The 12,941-nt window shown below is 41.0% G+C and overlaps 1 long non-coding RNA gene across 4 annotated transcripts in view; it reads left to right on the forward strand.

The window, feature by feature from the left end:
- Positions 1 to 2,651: 2,651 nt before the first annotated feature.
- The window catches only part of LOC108351592 (uncharacterized), a 41,048-nt gene continuing 30,758 nt past the window's right edge, over positions 2,652 to 12,941 (forward strand). For 2 of the 4 annotated variants that reach the window (XR_005494867.2, XR_010058784.1), the window contains exons 1-2: positions 2,652 to 2,826; positions 3,455 to 3,685. This is a non-coding gene — a long non-coding RNA (uncharacterized LOC108351592). Of the gene's footprint in view, positions 2,827 to 3,454; positions 3,686 to 12,088; positions 12,336 to 12,941 lie in introns of all 4 variants that reach the window. The other 2 variants (XR_010058783.1, XR_005494868.2) reach the window with 2 other exon arrangements.

Below are 12,941 nucleotides of genomic sequence, written 5' to 3' on the forward strand. Positions count from 1 at the left end.
TAAGGGGCTTTTGGATAACGTCAGTAACTTCATCCATTTTAATGTGCTGAATGCTGCCCCATGTGATGAGAGCTGCTGTGTGGATACATCTCAGAGGAATAATGTAACTCTTGTGAGGCTTTCTGTCCATACCTACAAGTGTTGGCTCACAGGGGAGAAAAGTTTCCTACATTCTTAGAGGTAAAAGCAGTGCCAAATCGTATACAAATCTTGGTAGACTAGATGCCTAGAACAAATGAAACTCAAGACGGATGACCAAAATGTGAATGCTTCACTCCTTCTTTAAAAGGAGAACAAGAATACCCTTGGCAGGGAATAGAGAGGCAAAGATTAAAACAGAGACTGAAGGAACACCCATTCAGAGCCTGCCCCACATGTGGCCCATACATATACAGCCACCCAATTGGACTAGATGGATGAAGCAAAGAAGTGCAGGCAGACAGGAGCCGGATGTAGATCACTCCTGAGAGACACAGCCAGAATACAGCAAACACAGAGGCGAATGCCAGCAGCAAACCACTGAACTGAGAATAGGACCCCCGTTGAAGGAATCAGAGAAAGAACTGGAAAGCTTGAAGGGGCTCGAGACCCCATATGTACAACAATGCCAAGCAATCAGAGCTTCCAGGGACTAAGCCACTACCTAAAGACTATACATGGACTGACCCTGGACTCTGACCTCATAGGTAGCAATGAATATCCTAGTAAGAGCACCAGTGGAAGGGGAAGCCCTGGGTCCTGCTAAGACTGAACCCCCAGTGAACTAGACTGTTGGGGGGAGGGCGGCAATGGGGGGAGGAAGGGGAGGGGGGAGGGGGATGTTTGCCCGGAAACCGGGAAAGGGAATAACACTCGAAATGTATATAAGAAATACTCAAGTTAATAAAATATATATATATATAATAATAACAACAGGAAAAAAAACAAATCTTGGTAGATACTAGTCTAATTTTATAATGGTCAGAAAATACTATTTTATGACTACATTTGGGAACTGTTTAACTAAAACTGTAACTAAGTTTACAGAAGTCTATGCATTTATATGACCAATATACCCATTTGAAACCTATGTGAAGTGTTTGGTATACTCAATTTCATGTCCTATCTGTCTTTTTAGGTCCTAGTGATCTATGGGACTAGAGAAATGAATGAAAATACTAGGAAGTTTGAGAACACAATTACCTGTTTAAAGAATCGTGCTCCAAAGAGCAAAGCTCTGTGCTACTATCTATCTATTTTTGGTGTTGTTACTTCATCTCAAATACAGATAAAGTACCAAAACATTAGTCTCATGAACTGATTTAAATATATTTCAAAAATTAGCCTTATTAACTGGTTTAAATACATATTACAAAATGAATTTCTGAAATAATACACTGAAAGTAGTAAAGTTTCTTAGCAGTCATCAGTTAGCATCATTAAAGTCCAGGTATTTGTAGCAAATTATACCAGCTCACTGTCTGGAATGGAGATGAGTTCCCGAATATGAAATTGGATATCTTTATTCCTTTCACCTTCAGATTCCTGATGTCTTCACTTGATGATATTTGTCTAATTGTTTGAGGAAATATTTAGGTTCTATGGCAAGATAAACTGAAGTGACTTTAGTGTCTGAGAGGATATATGTAACATATTTGAGTCTCTGATCATTGACTATTTTTCCAAAACACATTTTCCAGTACTCCCAAAATCTCCGTTTTCTTGTATTAGAGCAGCCTTATTCTTCATGTAAGGAAACAACAACAGTTGAGAGATTCTATCACCTGCACCAATTTGCATCTCCCTTTCAACATGTCTTTGCTATCCCCACATATTATATCTGGATACACAATAAATGCTTGAGAAGGTGTCTAAGCATAACCAATAATCCTGTCTGATTTCTGACTGGGAATGGTTAACTGTATCACCAGGGTCCATTCTTGTAGCATAGAGTATGATTCACCAGATTTTCTGTTTTCTAAAATCAGAATATATTTTTTGAAAGAAATTTCTAGATTTTTAATTTTATAGTCATTTTATTATATTTTCTTATTTTGAACTTTTTTTGGGAGGGGCTCTCTTTCTATATACCTGCGTGTTTTCAGGAAGCCTCTGTTACTACCCCAACTCTAAAATGCAGATTTATTTCTGGCAACTAGGGTAGCCTAGACACAGGGCATTCTTAGAATTGTGAATTCTGTATTCTTCTCTCAAAAGATAAACTCCTACATCTTTGCTTTCTTCAATACAACCAGGCATTTACAGTACACATCAGTGAACAAAGGTCAAGAGGAATATGGGTTGCCATTCTGTAGTCACATTAGCTAATACCTTCCATATATCTATCTTTCTCAGTTCCCAGATTCAGGACTGAGGACAGTGGGGATTGAACTCATTATTCATACCAAACACAAGTCTCAAAAGAAGGGAGAAAGGCAGGTAGTGGAAGGACTTTCAGCCTCTACAAAATCATTTACTTCAATGGCTTCATAATCTGGAGACAGTACATTTGGCAGCATCTGTGGCTTTCTTTGCTTCTTTGTTCTGCATATTGTGGATCCATGATGTAATGCCAGCTACCTTCACAGCCATAGGAATGGAAAGAAACACAATGCAGTGATTTTATTTTACAAGTTGACTTTATTGCTCATTCAATTATGCATTTGACCCAGACAGGATCACTGTACTTGAACAAGAGAAGATTGAGCGTGGAGTCAGAAGTTGCCTGGGTCTCTTGAAAAGTCCAATAAATCTCTTCTTTGGAGAACTGGATGACCTTCATTCCTTGAGAAGGAAATGGTTTCAGAGTTCTGCCAATTGTTGGTATCTGAGCTTGGGCAACAGTGAGTAAGTTCTTTCAACCTTAATGTCATAGGAAGACAATGCCTCCCTATATGGGGTATAGTGGGGACAAAGCAAAGCAAAGGATAGTGTTCCGTGCAACCTTTGCTGGACTCTAAAGAGAGTCCTTTTAGAGTTTCTTTCTATGTCCAGTGTTTGTTTGCTTGTTTTCTTTTCTACCTGCTCAGACTGAGATGTTTATACGCACAATGAAGTTTCCCATCTATGTCTAAAGCTTTACCTGTCAATTGGGATGTTTTGGCTATGAATGGACCAATAGTTCAGAAGAATTAAGAACCCTGAAAAACAAATGTCCCCTAATGATGAGAGGAAGATGATTGCGATTGGGCAGGACTGTGGGAGATCTGCTTCTTCTGTTTGCTAGTCCAGTGTAAGGATAGTATGCAGAGTCCAGGGAATGGTGAAATAGCAAGTGCCACTGTGGTCCAGAAGAGAAGGGCTTTGGTGATAATGAAGCCATGAACCTGAAGTCTCTCAAGCCCAAATCACCCCAGGTAGTGGTAATCTCAGAAACAATGACTCAAAACTTCATGGAAAATCCTTCAGACTCTTCAGGTAAAGAAAGTAAAAATTGGCAAGTATAAAGAGGCAAATTATCACCCTTTCCTTTTAGATACATTCGTTCACAAGTATAACTCCAGATCTTCCATCAGAAGAGCAGTTTCTCCATGTCTTGAAATTTTGTTAACCATAAAATTTGTTTCTGTGGATGAACAAAACTGAGCACAAATGCTGATGTATCCATTTAGATCCAAGGCTGCAAAGTCTTCAATCCTTTCCTTGACTAGACAACAGCAAATCAGTCCAGGATAATCATATGTTTTTGTGCTTCCTATATATTCAGGTAATATTAATCTCTTCTCAGAACTCTGATGGGGTTGAAGACTAGTTTTAATTTCATAGACAAACTTTAGTTATTTAACATTAAGATGATCTAGATTTAAAAGGATGGTTTTTAGATGGTACAAATTAAAAACAAAACGTAATTCAGATATAAAAGTATTAATTCTTAGCTAAGACACATGATAAAATAGTATAACTACATAGAATTCTATGTCTAGGAGAATACTATATCTAAATAGACAAAATTGATAGGCTAGAAGTTATGAGTACATATCATACCTTCTAATTTATATAATTATTATAATTATACTCAATTTATATTTGAGAAAAAAAGACCCTTTTAACTTGAAGAAAACCGGCAAATGTGGGTTTCGTCTAATGCTGCCTATACTATGTTAATTTGGGTCCCCCAAAATACACAAAAATTGAGGAATGCATTGTTAGCAACAGGATCCACTTGAGTGATTAATTGGGTACTGCTATATCCTGTTGTATCGCCGTGTGTATTTACTAAAATCTGAATTCCAGATGTCAACTACAGTGTGAAAAAATCAGTTTACAATTTTGCATAGCTTAGAAGTTCACCATTCATTAGAGAGTCATTTCCAAATTAGTCAGTACCAGAATCTTGTGGGAAATTAATTAAGATTTCAGGTATTTATCTTCTAGATTCAGTTACTGTCATGCTGGGTGTTGAGTACATGGAGAAGGAAGGGCATCCTCACCAGCTGCTGAGAAGCTACTGTACATGCAAATGGTTTGCTTACAGTTCCAGAACTGTTGACACCTGAATAGAAGCCATGAGCTAGGAAATCTCCCCCTGAGTAAAAAAATTCCATTTCAGTTTTTCAACTTTAAAGGAGATATTTTCCTAGACTTTTGTCTACTTGACACATGCTGGAGTTTCCTGAAAGAAAGGAACCACAATTGAGAAAATGCCTCCATAAGATCCAGCTGTAAGCCATTTTCTGAAGGAGCTATTGATGGGGGAGTGTCCAAACCATCCTGGATGGTGCCATCCCTGGGCTGCTGGTCCTGGGTTCTAAAAGAAAGCAGACTGTGCAAATCACAAGGAGCAAGTCAGTAAACAGCACCCCTCTGTGGTTTCTGCATCAGCTACTGCCTCCAGGTTCTTGCCCTATTTGAAGTCTTGTCCTGACTTCCTTAGATGATGAATAGCAATAAGGAAACAGAAGCAAAATAAACCCTTTCCTCTTGGTCTTGCTTTTGGTGACGGTGTTTTGTTGTAGCAGTAAAAGCAGGAAGACTGAACAACACTGTCTGAGTGACTTACAACAACACTTGAAATTGAACTTTGTAGCATTTTCAGGTTCAGGAACAGGTGTACTTCACCAACACTTTAGGCCTTTGCTTGGCAAGTTTTTTGGAAACTGTGAGCTGTGGAGAGCATGGGAGGCAACACTTGAGACAAAGGACACCACACAAGGGTCTACTTTGTCTCAGGACCACAGTTGGTCTAATCCAGGCACTGAAAAGTTCTTGCAAGATGTATGTTGAACAGGGGAATGCAAAGGAAGAATCCTACCAAGCAGTTCTGGACTTATGACTCTCAGTCTCAGAATGAGAATTCTCTCTGTCTCTCTGTCTCTCTGTCTCTCTGTCTCTGTCTCTCTGTCTCTCTCTGTCTGTCTGTCTCTCTCTCTCTCTCTCTGTCTCTCTCTCTCTCTCTATCTCTGTCTCCCCCCCTCTCCCCTGCATGTGTGTGTATGCACGTATGGCTTTCTCTCTCTCTCATTGTATTTGATTCTTGTGTCTCTCTGAGTCTGTCTGTATCTGTCTGTCTCAGCCTCTATATCTCTCTCCCCTGCCTCCCCTGCCTCCCCTGCCTCCCCTGCCTCCCCTGTGTGTGTGTGTGTGTGTATGTGTGTGTATGTGTGTGAAGCCCTAATGGGACAAGCTAATAACTAGCTGGTGATCCTTCTTGAGATGGCCTGCCTTGGATTATTATATAATCTCTGACTGTTTCACCCTTATTAAGCAAGGGATTCATTTTAGGAAAGATTCTGGTTATTAAAATGCATTCCTCTCATCATTAAATACATATAACAATCATTAGGTAATAGAACACCCCTTTGGAGCATATTTCTGCACATCTACAAAGATGTACTGTCTTGTAGTGATGCTATATAGACAAATAGATGACTTCTTACGTCTTAATGATGATCCTGTAAGAATTTCTAAAATTGTATCAGTGATTATTAAAGTCTTTTATAGTGGGACTTTTATTAAGTCTTTTTCTGATAGTGAAAACTGTGCCAATCTCCCAAGTGTCACCAGTTAATTGCTCTTAGATGGTAACCAGACATTCTCCTACTAAGAGCATATCCCAAGAGGTTATAAAACAATTACCAAAGGTCACTAAAAAATAATTTATTATAGGTGCTAGGACAGAGGATAAAATATTGACTGGGTTTATCTATACAAATCTTCACTAATTACTTAGTTATGGTTTTAAATCTTCAGTGAACGTGTGGAGCTGAGACAGGTTGTGTTTGTTTAGCCAGATAATTACTCCTAGTGGATATGCAGGTAAACATTCTGTGTTTTAAACCTCTGTTTCAATTTATCATTTGATTTTTTTTGTGTGAACTTGTGATGTACTTTGTAACATGGGATCAGGTATTCGGAAAGATGTTTACATGCTGAGGACAAAGAGAAGAGTCAGAAGTAATCTGTGAAGAACCAAGCTGAGAGAGGAACTGAGCTAAGGAGAAATTTTTAGGCAGAAATGAACTCAAGAAGAACTTAGAAGTATAGGCACAGCATTGGGAGAAAAGGAATTGAGAGTAAGAGCGTTACTGGGACATCAGAGCAGGAAGAGAGAGCAAGATTAGAAGGAGAATGCCGAGTGGAATAAGAGAGACTATAGGTAATGTAAGAGATCAATGTTTAGAATGCAGAGGAAAGGCGAAAAAGAAGAAGCTGAAGGGAGAAGAGGGAGCAGGAAGGCTTCTTCTTAGCATGGGAAAGAACAGGCCATTTCTTTTTTTTTATCTTTGTTAACTTGAGTATTTCTTATTTACATTTCGAGTGTTATTCCCTTTCCGGGTTTCCAGACCAACATCCCCCTAGCCCCTCCCCTTCCCCGTCTATATGGGTGTTCCCCTCCCCATCCTCCCCCCATTACTGCCCTCCCCACAACAATCACGTTCACTGGGGGTTCAGTCTTGGCAGGACCCAGGGCTTCCCCTTCCACTGGTGCTCTTACTAGGCTATTCAGTGCTACCTATGAGGTTGGAGTCCAGGGTCAGTCCATGTATAGCCTTTGGTAGTGGCTTAGTCCCTGGAAGCTCTGGTTGCTTGGCATTGTTGTTCATATAGGGTCTCGAGCCCCTTCAAGCTCTTCCAGTCCTTTCTCTGATTCCTTCAACGGGGGTCCCATTCTCAGTTCCGTGGTTTGCTGCTGGCCTTCGCCTATGTATTTGCTGTATTCCGGTTGTGTCTCTCAGGAGAGAACTACATCCGGTTCCTGTCGGCCTGCACTTCTTTGCTTCATCCATCTTATCTAATTGGGTGGAACAGGCCATTTCTTAAGAACAAGGCAGACTTAGTATTATTAACAGGAAGAAGCCATTTTTCTTACAAACTTGGATTTAATTCATTTAGCCTTAAAAGGGTAGAATCTTTTTCTTTCTCTATGCAATAAAGATTGGAGCTCACTTTTTATCCAGAATGAGTGAGGTCCTTCTTCACCAGTGCTTGGTCTTTTGCTGCATATGTATATGTGAGTATGGATGTGTGTGTAAATATGTAACTCTGAGAATGTATGCATATGTGTTTGTTGTGTGAGGATATAATTGAGGCAATGCATGCAAGCTGAGCCCAACTGATTTGAGTGAAAATGTATAAAGTTTATTGCTCCACACTTCTCCCTAGCCTGACAAGCAAGAGGCCTCCAGACAAAAGGGAAAAGGCTCTAGCAATTCATCCTTTACTTTGTCTTCTGCTGTTTTAGAATGAGGTGCTAAGTGCCAGAGACTGCACTTTCTGGTCTCAGAGGAACACAGAAGGGAGGTCAGCTACAGTAGCATAGAAATAGAGATAAGTAAAGTTTTTATTATTATACAGCAACCCTAATTTATCTCAAAAGATAAGGTCTTACCCTCACCCCCCCTCTGCCAATGCTCTTCCCCCTGGGCTGCCTCAAAAAGAGCCAACAAGAAAGAAGACCCCCACTGAGGCTGGGCCCCAGCATCTCTCTCCCTCATTAGCACTATGGGCTTCTTTTTCTCTGGGAGCAGTATCTGGCAGGGATGTGTAGGCTGCTATGAGGAACTACCTCAGGGTGGGTGTTATCATTCAGCACAGGACAGCACATGTTGATGTGTGTGCATTCTGCCTAAGAAGCAGCACAGGCCCAGTTCAAGTTGACAGCTCAACATCATGGGGGTACAGTACCCTGTCTTCTAAGGCTGGCCCTAACCATTGCACACTCCCTTCCCTAGGGAGCTGTCTGGCCTACTGCAAACAATTCTCAAGGGTGTCAAGCAAGAACTTCAGTTCTACCCTGGAGCCTCTCAAATGTAAGATGATAACACAATTTAGCAGCTGTCTTTGAATTAGTGAGGTTCCTATCGACATAAAAAGAACAGAGTGGGTCAGGAACATAGATGTTTGCTTAACTCTCTGGCACTTCAGGTGGAAGCCAGGGTAAGTGCTGGACACTAATTGCATCTCTCAACCTTCAAGAATAATTTCCTGAACTTAGAAGCATGTTTGACAGGGAGGATATTCTAGGGAGTTCATGGTACATATTTCAGATTAAATATTTCAACAAATCTTGAATAATAATCTGTTAATATTGACACTGAAAAGCCTGTCACTCTACTCTGCTGCTCCAGCTGCTCTTGTTCCAGGCACTCCCTCTCTAGCCTCTCTCCTTCTAATTATTCTCTATCAAATGATTTCCTCTCCATTCTTTCCCTCTCCAGCTTCTCCTTCCCTGCTGTTCTTGATGTTGCTTTCTCCGAATTTCCAACTCTTCTGGGGACTGGCCATTTTGAACTTGAGCACGTAGCAGTGAATTTTTTCTAGGCAATGTTGGCATTGCTTCCTGTGAATTTAACACTTCTAAGGCATGTGTTATGGCCCTTGTGAAGGTATTGGCATCCTCTTTGCTGCCAAAGATGAGATCACACACCCATCTAGCATCCCACCATTGATGGAAAGGCTATGTAGCTTGATTGTACTTCAGCCCTTTAGGAATGGCACAGTTTATCACCACCTGATGGTTTTTAATCTTTCTGCCCACTACTCTGAAAATGATATATATGTACTCTGCTGAACGCAGTTGAGCCACCAACTGGCACCCATTTCTTATTGGCATTGTCTTAATCCATCACAGCAGCTCTTGCCTGGCAGATTCTCTGTTCACTCATGGTGCCAGTAGTGCTGAGGCTTCCTCAGAGCAGGAGACCCTGAGCAAAGGGTCTCTCATTTTCTATTTTCCCAAACGAGCAATAAATCTGTCTTGATTCCCATGCAAAGCAAATTGTGTGGGCCTAGGGTGTGACTTCTCAAAGGTGGTAATGAGACATGGAACAGCAGAGTCTCTATCTTTTGTATCCCAGACAATTACTATGTAACCAAAGATGACCTAGAACTCCTGATTCTCCTACTTCTGAGATAGTTGTTGAGATTATAGTCATGTATAACCACTGGACAATTTCATGCTTTCTTCCCTTGGAGTTGAAGTGAATAAGAGTAGAAGTAATATTTTCCATCTCTTATCCTTTTAATAAGACTAAGCCTGCCTTGCTATTGAGAAATGACCTGTTCTGTCCCATGGTAAGGAGAAACCTGGCTGCTCCTTCTGCTCTCTCCAGCTTCTTTTTTCCTCTGCATTCTGTACATTGCTCTCTTATGTTACCTAAGTTATTCCCCTCTGCATTTCTTCTCATCCCAGATCTTTTCAGCTCAGTTCTCCTTAGCTCAAACCTGACTCTTCAGCTCAGTCCCTCTCCAGCTCAGTCCTTCTACTTTCTCTCATTCCAGATCAGTCCTTCTCTCTCAGTCCTTCTGTGTGTCTTCTCTTTGTCCTCAGCACTTAAACATCTTTCAGAATACATGATCACGTGTTACAAAATTCATCATTAGTTCATATGAAAGATAAATAAATTGAATAGAAATAGAAGTTTACAACTGAGAATCTTTGCATGACTGTCCATCAGGAGTAATTATCTGGCTAACCACTCATCACCAATGTCAGCTCTACAGTTCACTGAAGGTCTAAGACCATAGTTGTTAGTGAAGTTATGTATAGATAAACCCAGTCAATATCTTATCCTATGTCCTTGCACCTGTAATAAATTGTTCTCTATTTATGACTCTTGATAATTGTTTTACAACTTCTTGGAATGTGTTCTGAGTAGGAGAACTGGTTATTATCTGAGAGCAATTAACTGGTGACACCTGGGAGGCTGGCAGAGTTCTCACTGCAGTTTTAATTATCAGAAAGAGACTTAATAGCTGTCCCAGTATAAAAGAACTTAATAATCATTGATATAATTTTAGGAATTCTTATAGGATAATCATTAAAACTAAAGAAGTCATCTATTTGTCGATATAACATCACTACAAGACAGTACATCTTCGTAGGTCTGCAGAGATCTGCTCCAAAGGGATGTGCTATTACTAAATGACTGCTATATATGTCTAATAATAACAACAGGAAAAGCATTTTAATAGCAGTAATCTTTCCCAAAATAAATCCCTTACAGCCTTGTTTAATAAGGGCGAGCCAGTTGCAGATTATATAATAATCCGAGGCTGGCCATCTCAGGATGATCACCTGCTAGTTATTAGCTTGTCTTGTTATGGTTCCTGACACTAAACAGTGGCCATGCAGCTAATCTGAGTTCTGCTCATGGGCAATACTCTATTATGTTCACAGACTTATGTGTTTGTGGAACCAGATAGTTGTCTTTGCACATTCTCTACAAGATATCTTGAGCTACTCAGTGGAGCCAATTTCCTATTTGTGGAAAGCCTCAAGCCTCCTAGACCTCAGCTTCCTGAACAACCCTGGGAGCTACTTCTCTCTGTTACCTAGCACCCGCTTCTGGGTTTTTTGACTCTTCAGCTACAGCTGCCCCTTCAGAGCACACTTGGCCTCCCTTTGTCTCTGGTGTGCCATAGTGATGTCTCCCAGGGCTGGGTATGTCTGAATGCTTGGTTTGTGACTTCATCTGGATATGGAGATAGCTCCTGACTGTATTGCCAAACCTGGCCTCCCATTCCTAGACTCAGGAGACTCTCCTGCCTCAGCCTCCCAAGTTCTGTGCTGATATGTGAGTGCCATCATGTTTGTTAGAAAATAGGTTTGATCAAATACAGTGATGGTCCTTTCTACTGCCAACAATGGGGATACCATAATTCTGAGTTTCCAGGCATCTAGGCCTATGTATAACACTGGGGGTCTCCATGAAGACAATGTCACTTTGTTCATGGCTGTGTTGAAAAAAGTAAAACCAAGCATCATGTAAACTTCTCAGAGGTTATAAACAATACTGCCAGACTTAGGTCATTCAGTGATAAGGTACTTACCTGACATGGTGAAGGTTCAAGTTCCCTGCCATCACATGATGGACCAGAAGATCTCTCTAAGTCGAGGCTTTCTCTCTAACTCCCAAGGAATCAATATGAAAAAATGTATAAAGCACAGAGTCCAATTGGCCTCCTTGAGTTGCAGGCAAGAGGGTGCCACTACCATACACAAGTATGTGCTTTAGCGATGGGAGAGAAAGAGAAGTGGAGAGGTTTGTATACTGTGGGGAGGGGCTGAACTGGAGATGCAATGGTAGTGAGGACCTGGCTGATGTGAATGGCCTGTGCTAGCGCCTGAAGCCATGTTGATATATGAGGGCCCACCTATCATGGGATGGGGGTTGAGGACCTACTCTGCTGGGTGTCCTGCAACTTCTACAAGTGTGATATCATTGCAAGCATGGTTCTGTTGCTCATAACAGCCAAGTCTGGTTCTTACATAGCCTGGCTGTGAAGATTTCTATAGTCTGTGCGGCAGCCTCAGACCATGTTATTCTGTAGGCACTGCTGCTACCTGTGACCATGATGGTATCTCGATCTGTGCTGTTACCAGGGGCAATGTCTGAGTCCTGCTGCAGTCAGGGTGTGAGTAGATATCCATGGCCCCTGATAACACCAAAAGACATGTGGATGTCCATGATCTGTGCTGCTGCCTGAAACCATGTTGATGTCAGTGGGCTGTCTTGACCCGGAGGGGCATATTGATGTGAGGCTAAATTGATGTCCATGATCCAGTCTACCTCCAAGGGTCTTGTCTGGTTCTATGGTCCTAGAGCAGCTGGGTTTATGCCAGGAAACATATGAAAGCCCATGACCTATTCTCTTTCTCTCTGTAAAGAGCAAGGAATCTACTTTTTCTGTGGTAATGATGTTTGATGACGCTCTGTTGAGAGGGAAGGACATAGAAGACTTCTGTGGCATTCTCTTTCTCCATGCCAACCACTTTCCAAAAAAGGGATAACATCCTAAACTGGAAGCCATCATACAACTCTAAGAAAGGGTGAGAAGGATGTTGAGGTTGGCTCTGCAGAAATTGATGGCTTCTGGAAGAAGAGAGGAAGGGGATTGACTCAGTTCTACTTAAGGTACTGACCAGTAACAGTCTGCCTGTGCTCAAGTGAATGTATGGATCACAAAAAGTAGACATTTTTTGTTGAGAGGAGAGCATCACAAGAGGAAGCAGACATAGAAGGACTGGGAAATGATTGTTATTGTGTGCATCATGTGAAATTATCAAAAAATCAATTATATGCATCTATCATTTATCTATATGTCTATATTCTATTCCTCTCTGTCTACTCTTTTACTTAAGGGAGAAAGATCTGATCTTTGGCAAAAGAGTACTGTACGCAGAGTCTCACTGAATACAAGGAATGAGGATGAGACTAGAAACAAGATTCAAGTGGATGTGTGTTCTGTTTTCTCTGCCCCATCTGTATGCAGAGCAGCCCCCTTTTCTGGTTGTTCATGGCATAACTCTGTAATCCTTTACCCACCTAAAACACTACAATTGGCCCATTAGGAAACCTTACTGACTGTGCTCTAAAGCCATCTTCAAAAATTATCCAGTTCTATCACCCTTCATGGCTGGAGAGTAACACAATTACTTCTCACCTGGCTTTGCTTACTTTTTATTATTTAAATTGCTTTTCAAACATGATATATTTTGACCATGTTTTTCCTCTCTGTCA

Source organism: Rattus norvegicus, chromosome 16 (assembly GCF_036323735.1).
Source record: "Rattus norvegicus strain BN/NHsdMcwi chromosome 16, GRCr8, whole genome shotgun sequence".
Taxonomy (NCBI): domain Eukaryota; kingdom Metazoa; phylum Chordata; class Mammalia; order Rodentia; family Muridae; genus Rattus; species Rattus norvegicus.